The 9,128-nt window shown below is 49.3% G+C and overlaps 1 pseudogene; it reads right to left on the bottom strand.

Annotated features, from left to right (window-relative positions):
- Nucleotides 1–1,001: 1,001 nt before the first annotated feature.
- On the bottom strand, nt 1,002–7,163 carry LOC144590381 (uncharacterized; annotated as a pseudogene).
- Nucleotides 7,164–9,128: the final 1,965 nt, after the last annotated feature.

The following is a 9,128-nucleotide window of genomic DNA, read 5'->3' as shown; positions in this document are numbered from 1 at the left end:
CTTCCAGAGCAGAACATTCAACGGATTGTCCGGGATTCACGGTGACTTAGTCGGATGGATTCAGAACTAGCTTATTCATCGAAGACAGCGAGTTGTGGGGGGCAGGGATATATTCTGGCTGGAGGTCCGAGACATGCTGAGTTCTGCGGTGATCTGTGTGCTCGATTGTCAGTTAGTGGGTGCGCACCGCAGTGGTAATGGGAATAAGAAGGGCTTAATTAGTTGACAAGTACAGGTGTCATGGGTTACGGAGAGAAAACAGGAGAATGCGGTTGAGAGGGAAGATAGATCAGCCATGATGGCATGGCGGAGTAGACTTGATGGGCCCAATGGCCTAATTATGCTGACATATGAATTTATGTAATGGGGGGATGTTTGGAAAAAGAATAAAGGGGAAAGGAATGGGATGGCAAACAGAACCTGCATAATCTGAATGGGCTGATTGGCCTGCTGGGATATTAGTGCATATGAAGGTGTATTTGTAACGTGTGGACGTTACCAGTGCACGGCCTGGTGAGCCGCACCTGGGCGCAGTAGGCAATAGAAAATACAGGAAAATGAGCAAAACAGACACGAAGGCAATGGCAGCCAAGATGTACCAAACCAAGCGCGCCCTGCTTTCCGCCCGCCGCCGCCATTGTTCCGTTATGTTCCAGCACCCTCAGGTGGAAGGCACCGGCCAGTTCCTCTTATAGTGTCACATCGTCCAACGTTTGAGTGCTCCCTCGTCGTCGGGAGAGATATGCCCGCGAAACCTCGTTGGAATTTCTCCGCCAGGTCACCAGAGTGCAGACTGAGGCGCCGGGACACTTAAAGCTACCGTTCCGTTGACGTTGACCAAGTGAGTATCGATCAGGAGGAACGCCGGACAGTTGCAAAGGGGATTCGGTCACGTGGGGAACGATGCACGGTTCCAATCCCATCTCGGGAGGCCGTCCTGGAAGTTACTGCCGCTTCGCCAAAGACCAGATGCCATGGGTTTCTGGTCGCCCAGGACTGGACTAGCGTAACAGAATCCCAAACGTCTTTCTCTCCGCGCCGGTCGCAGTCCTCCCAAGTGTTCCAGACCGTGAATACTCCAAGTGCTGGTCTCCGACTTCTAAGAAGCAACTGGGAAGCGAGGAGACGCCGATGGATTTGTCCGAGATATGGATATTGTCCGCATCTTGCATGTCGCCTCGTGGTAAGCGAGAGTCCTGTTTCCCGACCTGCAGAGATAGACGCCTGAGGCCCGAACGGTGGCGGACCTGATGACTAGATGCGGCCAGGATAACATGTAACCGGCCCGGGAGATAGAACAGCGCGTTCTCCTTCAGAGATTCCTCTCCCGTTCCAACGAGAACTACCGCCTTGGTGTTAGTCTCCGTGGTGTTACAGAAGACCGAAGCCACGCCACGGGGACTGGTCGGTCTGTTGGGATGGATAAAGGAGGTTGGCTTTTTGGTGAGAAAGAGGATCTGACACGGCCAGTTAGGGTAACAAGTTACTAAGGTCCCACCCCACGCCAGCCGGGCGCCGGCCAATTGGGAGAGCAGAGGACCTCCCCAACGCGCTCCAACCCAACCCGGCGTACATCCCGCGGCGTCTGAGCGAGAGAGCCGTTTCCCGCCACCAACACTCCATCTCCTGGAAAGTGCAAAGAAGTGGACAATGTCTCAATAATGGGCAGATTTCACAATTCTACCCGGTCCCGGCCAGAGCTTTGCCCCATCTGGTTCTAAAACAATAGACTGTAAATGGGAGGGGATCCTCCCTAAATCCCGGCTGTGATCACCTGAAATGAGTTTGGTTTCAGTTTAGTTTTATGGTCACGTGTACCGAGGTACACTGAAAAGCTTTGTAAAGAGGATGGTAAAGAATGCCTTTGGTACATTGACCTTCACCAGTCAGTGTATTGAGTACCGAAGATGGGACACTGTTACAGTTGGTGAGGCCACTTTTGGGGTACACTTTTCAATCTTAATCACCCTGCCCTAGGAAGGACGTCATTAATCTGGAAAGATACAGAGAATATGTCTAAGGATGTAGCCAGGGCTAGAGAGGTTGGGTTGGCAAAGACTTTATTCCTTGAAGCGGAGAAGGGAGGATAAGGTGATGATAAGGTGAAAGCCCAGTCCTTTAACCCAGAGTAGGGTAATCAAAAAACCAGAGCCCATAGGTTAAAGTGAGAGAACCCAGTTTGATCGGAATCTGACGAGCAAGTTTTTCATTCAGAGAACAAGCTGCTAAAAGAGGTAGTTGTGTCTGGTACTATAACAACATTTAAAAGACACTTGGTCAGGTACACGGATCGGAAAGGTTTGAAGGGATATGGGCCAAACATGGGCAAAAAGAATGAAGGGAGATGGGGCATCTTGACTGGCATGGCTGAGTTGAGCCCAAGAGCATGTTTCCGTGCTGCATGACTCTGAATCTAAACCAGTTTGCCTTCAATGCGACTCACCAGAGTGGTAGTCCTGTCGCCACCAGTCCAGAAAAGCTGTCTCATACCTTGCTCTCTTCCTACAATGCAGCTAACCGTAGTTCATCCAATGCAAATGAATCAGTTTGTGTGCCAATGCATTTCAGCTCAATTTACATTTAATGCAGTCTCGCAGCATTAATAGTGTACAAAGATGGAGAGTGACAAAGTCAATTCAGAAACAAGTGTTCTGAACTTAAAGAAAGGTAACTTTGAGGGTATGAGACGTGAATTGTTCAAGATAGACTGGCAATTTATACTTAAAGGGTTGACGGTGGACATGCAATGGAAGGCATTTAAATATTGCATGGATGAACTACAGCAATTGTTCATCCCAGTTTGGCAAAAGAACAAACCAGGAAAGGTGGTGCATCCGTGGCTAACAAGGGAAATCAAGGATAGTATTAAAACAAAAGATGAAGCATATAAATTAGCCAGAAAAAGTATCATACCAGAGGACTGGGAGAAATTCAGTCCAGCAGAGGAGGACAAAGGGCTTAATTAGGAAAGGGAAAATAGATTATGAGAGAAAACTGGCAGGGAACATAAAAACTGACTGCAAAAGTTTTTATAGATATGTGAAGAGAAAAAGACTAGTTAAGACAAATGTAGGTCCCTTGCAGTCGGAAACATGTGAATTGATCATAGGGAACAAGGAGATGGCAGAACAATTGAACAACTACTTTGGTTCTGTCTTCACTAAGGAAGACATAAACAATCTGCCGGAAATAGCAGGGGACCAGGGGTCTAACGAGATGAAGGAACTGAGGGTAATCCAGGTTAGTCGGAAGTGGTGTTAGGTAAATTAAATGGGTTAAAGGCCGATAAATCCCCAGGGCCAGATAGGCTGCATCCCAGAGTGCTTAAGGAAGTAGCCTCAGAAATAGTGGATGCATTAGTGATAATTTTTCAAAACCCTTTAGATCCTGGAGTAGTTTCTGAGGATTGGAAGGTAGCTAATGTAACCCCACTTTTTAAAAAGGGAGGGAGAGAGAAAACGGGGAATTATAGACCAGTTAGCCTAACATCGGTAGTGGGGAAAATGCTAGAGTCAGTTATTAAAGATGTGATAGCATCACATTTGGAAAGTGGTGAGATCATCGGACAAAGTCAGCATGGATTTATGAAAGGCAAATCATGCCTGACGAATCTTATAGAATTTTTCGAGGATGTAACTAGTATAGTGGATAAGGGAGAACCAGTCGATGTGTTATATCTGGACTTTCAGAAGGTCTTCGACAAGGTCCCACATAGGAGATTGGTGTACAAACTTAAAGCACACGGTATTGGGGGTTCAGTGTTGAGGTGGATAGAGAATTGGTTGGCGGACAGGAAGCAAAGAGTAGGAATAAACGGGTCCTTTTCGGAATGGCAGGCAGTGACTAGTGGGGTACCGCAAGGCTCAGTGCTGGGACCCCAGTTATTTACAATATATATTAATGATTTGGACGAGGGAATTGAATGCAACATCTCTAAGTTTGCGGATGACACGAAGCTGGGTGGCAGTGTTAGCTGCGAGGAGGATGCTAGGAGGCTGCAGAGTGACTTGGGTAGATTAGTTGAGTGGGCGAATGCAAGGCAGATGCAATATAATGTGGATAAATGTGAGGTTATCCACTTTGGCGGCAAGAACAGGAAAGCAGAGTATTACCTGAATGGTGGCCAATTAGGAAAAGGGGAGATGCAACGTGTCCTGGGTGTCATGGTGCACCAGTCATTGAAAGCAAGCGTGCAGGTGCAGCAGGCAGTGAAGAAAGCGAATGGTATGTTGGCATTCAGAGCAAGAGGATTTGAGTATAGGAGCAGGGAGGTTCTGCTGCAGTTGTACAGGGCCTTGGTGAGATCGCACCTGGAGTATTGTGTAAAGTTTTGGTCTCCTAATCTGAGGAAAGAAATTCTAGCCTTAGAGGGAGTACAGAGAAGGTTCACCAGATTGATCCCTGGGATGGCAGGACTTTCATATGAGGAAAGACTGGATAGACTAGGCTTGTACTCGCTGGAATTTAGAAGACTGAGGGGGGGTCTTATAGAAACATATAAAATTCTTAAGGGGTTGGAGAGGCTAGATGTGGGAAGATTGTTCCCGATGTTGGGGAAGTCCAGAACCAGGGGTCACAGCTTAAGGATAAGGGGGAAGTCTTTTAGGACCGAGATGAGAAAACATTTCTTCACACAGAGAGTGGTGAGTCTGTGGAATTCTCTGCCACAGAAGGTAGTTGAGGCCAGTTCATTGGCTATATTTAAGAGGGAGTTAGATGTGACCCTTGTGGCTAAAAGGATCAGGGGGTATGGAGAGAAGGAAGGTACAGGTTACTGAGCTAGATGATCAGCCATGATCATATTGAATGGCGGTGCAGGCTCGAAGGGCCGAATGGCCTACTCCTGCACCTATTTTCTATGTTTCTATGTCCACCTCGGGAATTTTTAAAGAGAGCTTCTACCATTCCCATTCCAAATTTGGAATCTTAAATGGTCCCCGCTGCATCTCTGATGCAATGTTTGAAATATACGTCAGTTCTACCACAGCTCGGTCCCTCAGGTGGAGTGTAGGTCTTCCAATGCAGCTTACTGTGTGCGTAGCGAATTCAGTGTTGCCATTGCAGGTGTTTTCCCACTGCAACCAGGCATAACGCTACCGTGGGTCCGATCGCATGTCTAGAAGAAAGGAATAGAAAAGGAAATCTGAAGAAGGATCTTGACCCGAAGCGTCACCTATTAAGGTAGGGTCGTGTTGCCAGAACTACACCAAGCGCCTGGGTAGGTCAAACGGGCATGGTCGTGTACATTCAGCAGAACCAACTCCAGCAACAGCGAATGAGGCACCAGCCAGTCCAAAGCAGTCTCCACCACCAATCACCAATCCTCGGCCATCTCCACGGTGCCCGTCCTCTCCAACGCCCCTTCCATCCCGAACGCCCGCCGGCAGATCTCAAACTTAAGCTCAGCGCCGCGTCGGGGCAAGGGCTGTCCCAAGTACTGTTTCATCAGGCTGCAGGGCAAGGTTTCTCCTTCCACCTCCTGCTCATCCTCTTCGTCCTCTCCGCGCAACGTGGCGCAACAGAAGCCCACCCTTTTCCCTTTTCCCACCGCCCCGCACCCGTCGCAGTCCTGCCAGGTTCCCCAGCGGATGTGCAGCTGGATGATGCGCCCTGAGCCCAGCATGAAGCCCGGGGAAAACCTCAGGCTTTTGTTCACCAGCGTAGACGAGCCCAACTCCCGGTGGGAGACGTGAATCAGCGATGCGTCTTTCTCACCCAGACAGCGTGGATAAACCCGATTTGCAGATGTACATGCCCCAATCAGATGTCCGGGCCTGGGATGAAGTCAAGGAGCCACCCTGTAGGGTGTGGTGGCTGCCCAGTTTACCCATCGGGCCACAAGCCTCGGAATACAGCGAAGGTGTGGGGTTCGGCATGAGATTGGCGAGGCCAAGATACTGCCAGTAAACTGTGCCTTCCTTTGCTTCGGACATCGCTGGGTAGCGCAGGCTGAACGGGTTGTGAGACAGGAAACCAGGGAGCAGGGGGCCGAGCCTGAGTAATTGGCCTCGTCCCCGTCCTGCCTCCGGAAACGGGGCAACCAACAGAAGGGCCAGCAGGCCCCGTATCAACAGCAGGGACGAGTGCCTACACAGCTTGCTTCTGTAATGTCATCACAGCAACTGCAGGCAGGAGCGGGGTGCACGTCAACTCAGCAATGGGGCCCCGTGACCTCAACATTGATGCCGTCACCTGTAAGGAAGAGAAAGCACCACTTCATGGGAGGGGCAGTGTGGAGGGAGCGCTGTTCCACAGGTGGGACCGTGGGAAGGGCTATGAGCAGTGAATGCTGCTCTGTGGGAGGGGCAATGAGGCGGGAATGCTGCTCTGGGAGGAGCAGTGAGCAGGGAATTTTTTTATTCACAAAATGCTGGAGTAACTCAGCAGGTCAGGCAGCATCTCGGGAGAGAAGGAATGGGTGACGTTTCGGGTCGAGACCCTTCTTCAGACTGATGTCAGGGTGGCGGGACAAAGGGGCAGGGAATGCTGTTCTGTGGGAAGAGCAGTGAGCATGGAATGCTGCTCTGTGGGCGGAGCAATGAGCAGGCAATGCTTCTTTGTGGGAGGGGCAGGGAGCAGGGAATGCTTTTCTGTGGGAGGGGCAGTGAGCAGGGAATGCTGTTCTGTGGGAGGTCCAGTGAGCAGGGAATGCTTTTCTGTGGGGGGCAGTGAGCAGGGAATGCTGCTCTGTGGGAGGGGCAGTGAGGCGGGAATGCTGCTCCGTGGGAGAGCAGTGAGGGGGGTCTAATGCTGTGTGGGAGGGGCAGTGAGGAGGGTCTACTGCTCTGTGGGAAGGGCAGTGAGGAAGGAATGCTGTTCTGTGGGAGGGGCAGTGAGGAGGGATCGCTACACTGGGAGGGAAGGGCGAAGATGAGGAAGAACCATGTTGGCCGAGGAGCGCGGAGAACAAAAGGAAGCTTTCCTAGCTTCCCTCTAATTTCACTCAAATATGTTTTACATTCCTTTAGGCTTTCCGCACCGCTGAGTCCTCAGTGTCCGGCACAAAATGCTGTATTCTCTTTGGGTTCTCTCATCCTCTCGACACCTTGTTACCAATAAAGCGCCTCCTGTTTCTTCTCGGAAACATTGTTTACCCTGAACCTCCTCTTTAACAGTCTCCCACTGTCCTCCTGTATGCTGCTCTTCAGGTTACAGAACGCCATCTGGTGGTCTTCTTGCCACAAGAATGGGACATCTTTCTTCAGTAAATCCCTCAAGATAACGACCAGGTCAGCATAGTTTGGGATGTAGGGTGATAAAAAATTCATCATCCCCAGGAACCGTTGTAAATCTTCTTCATCTTGTGGTGTTGGCATCATATGAATGTCCTTCACCTTACCAAGATCTGGTCTGCCTGTGTCTGAATAGATTGTTTTGAATAAGTTGATGGACTTAGCCTTCACTACGTACTTAGCACTGTTGAAAGCGAGTCCTTCCCAGGATGCTGTCTCCAACAGTTTCTTCAGATTACAGTCATGTTCTTGTTCCGTGGATCCCACTATGACAATATCATCTGCAATGCAGATGCATCCAGGAACCTGTTCTATGATTGTGTCCATACGCTGCTGGAATATATCCTGACTCACCAACAAACAGAAAGGTAACCGTCTGTAGCAATACCTGCCAAAAGGTGTGCGGAATGTGGTAAGTTCCTGGCTTGCCTCCTCAAGTCGGACAGACCAATAGCCCGCTTTTGCATCCAGTTTGGAGAACAATTTCCCATTGGCAAAAGCTGGATTGATTTCCTCAAGTGTTTGGATCTTGTGTGGGCAGCATTTGAGACTTGTATTCAAGCGTTTTGGGTCTAGGCATACCCTGATTGATCCATCTTTCTTAGCGGAAGTTGTTATTGAACTGCACTAGTCCGTATGGTGAGTTACTTTTCTGATGACTCCATCATCCTCCATTTTGTCCAACTCAGCCCGCAATTTGTCTTTGAGATGGATACTACATTTCCTTGGCGCATCAATGTGTGGTGTGGCCTTCTCCTTGAGATGAAAAGTGGCTGGCTCCTTGAAGTTGCCAATCCTATAAAACTGATTAGCCCATCTCTTCATGAGGTCTCCCACCGAGTTGAAACTTTCTTGCTCCTTCCGAGCGTCTGATGGGTGCTCTTCTGTTCCCATAGCATGTATCGTGACAACCTAAAGTTGCTCAATACCTGGGAGGCCTATGACATCGGATCCTGCCACGTCTACCATGAAAAATTCTTGAGGACACCACTTCGATCCCTTGTATCGGCATGAAATGGATATAGTTCCAACACACATGATTTCTGTCCCGTTATATGCCATCAGTCGGACTTTGCATGGTCGTAGGTGCTGTTTATATTTGTCATTTGGATACACGTCTTGTATGACCCGAAGGGGAATGGTATTTCCTCCAGCTCCGGTGTCTATCTTCACCTTCAGTCAATGTTGCCCCTTCATTGACGGGCATATGATGTTCAACACCGCAAATGCCTCATCGCCTATTGGAGGCATCCTGTCCATACTCGAAATGGCGATGGTATTGAAATACATATTCGATCCTTCCTCTTGACTGTAACAGTACGATGCAACACCTCCATGGGACTGTTGCTGTACCTTGTCAACTCCTTTGTATTTGCCACTTGACAATTTAGATGGGCGTATATGATCCATCTTAGACCTGCAACAACTTGCCCAATGCCCTTTCTTGCCGCACTTCTTGCATGTGTCGCGTTACGCTGGGCATTGCCTGGGCTTATGAAACAAAGCACATTTGCCACAAGGGTTTTGTCTCTCATCTTGCGGCTTTTGCCTCGTTGACCCTCTTGTCTTGACAGCATCAATATGGCTAGACCTGGGCTCTAAATTTGCAATGCACTGTCTGCCTGCTGCAATGGCCTCATACTGCCTACCTAACGTAAGCACCTCTGGAATGGTGTATCCTGCAGGCTTCTGTAGAAGCTCTCGCTGTAGACCTTCATAGGGCGTTGAAGCAATTATCAACTCCATGACACTTTCATTGAGCTCAGGATCAGTGAAGTTACACTGGAGACTCTTTTCTCGACACCGGGTCACAAATTGATCGAGCAATTCTTCCGGTTTCTGGCGATACCGCATCAACTCCAACCTGTGGACTCTGAAATTTACCTTTGGCCTCAG

Source organism: Rhinoraja longicauda, unplaced genomic scaffold (genome assembly GCF_053455715.1).
Source record: "Rhinoraja longicauda isolate Sanriku21f unplaced genomic scaffold, sRhiLon1.1 Scf000171, whole genome shotgun sequence".
NCBI classification, from domain to species: domain Eukaryota; kingdom Metazoa; phylum Chordata; class Chondrichthyes; order Rajiformes; family Arhynchobatidae; genus Rhinoraja; species Rhinoraja longicauda.
This window is presented reverse-complemented; position numbering and strand designations above follow the sequence as displayed.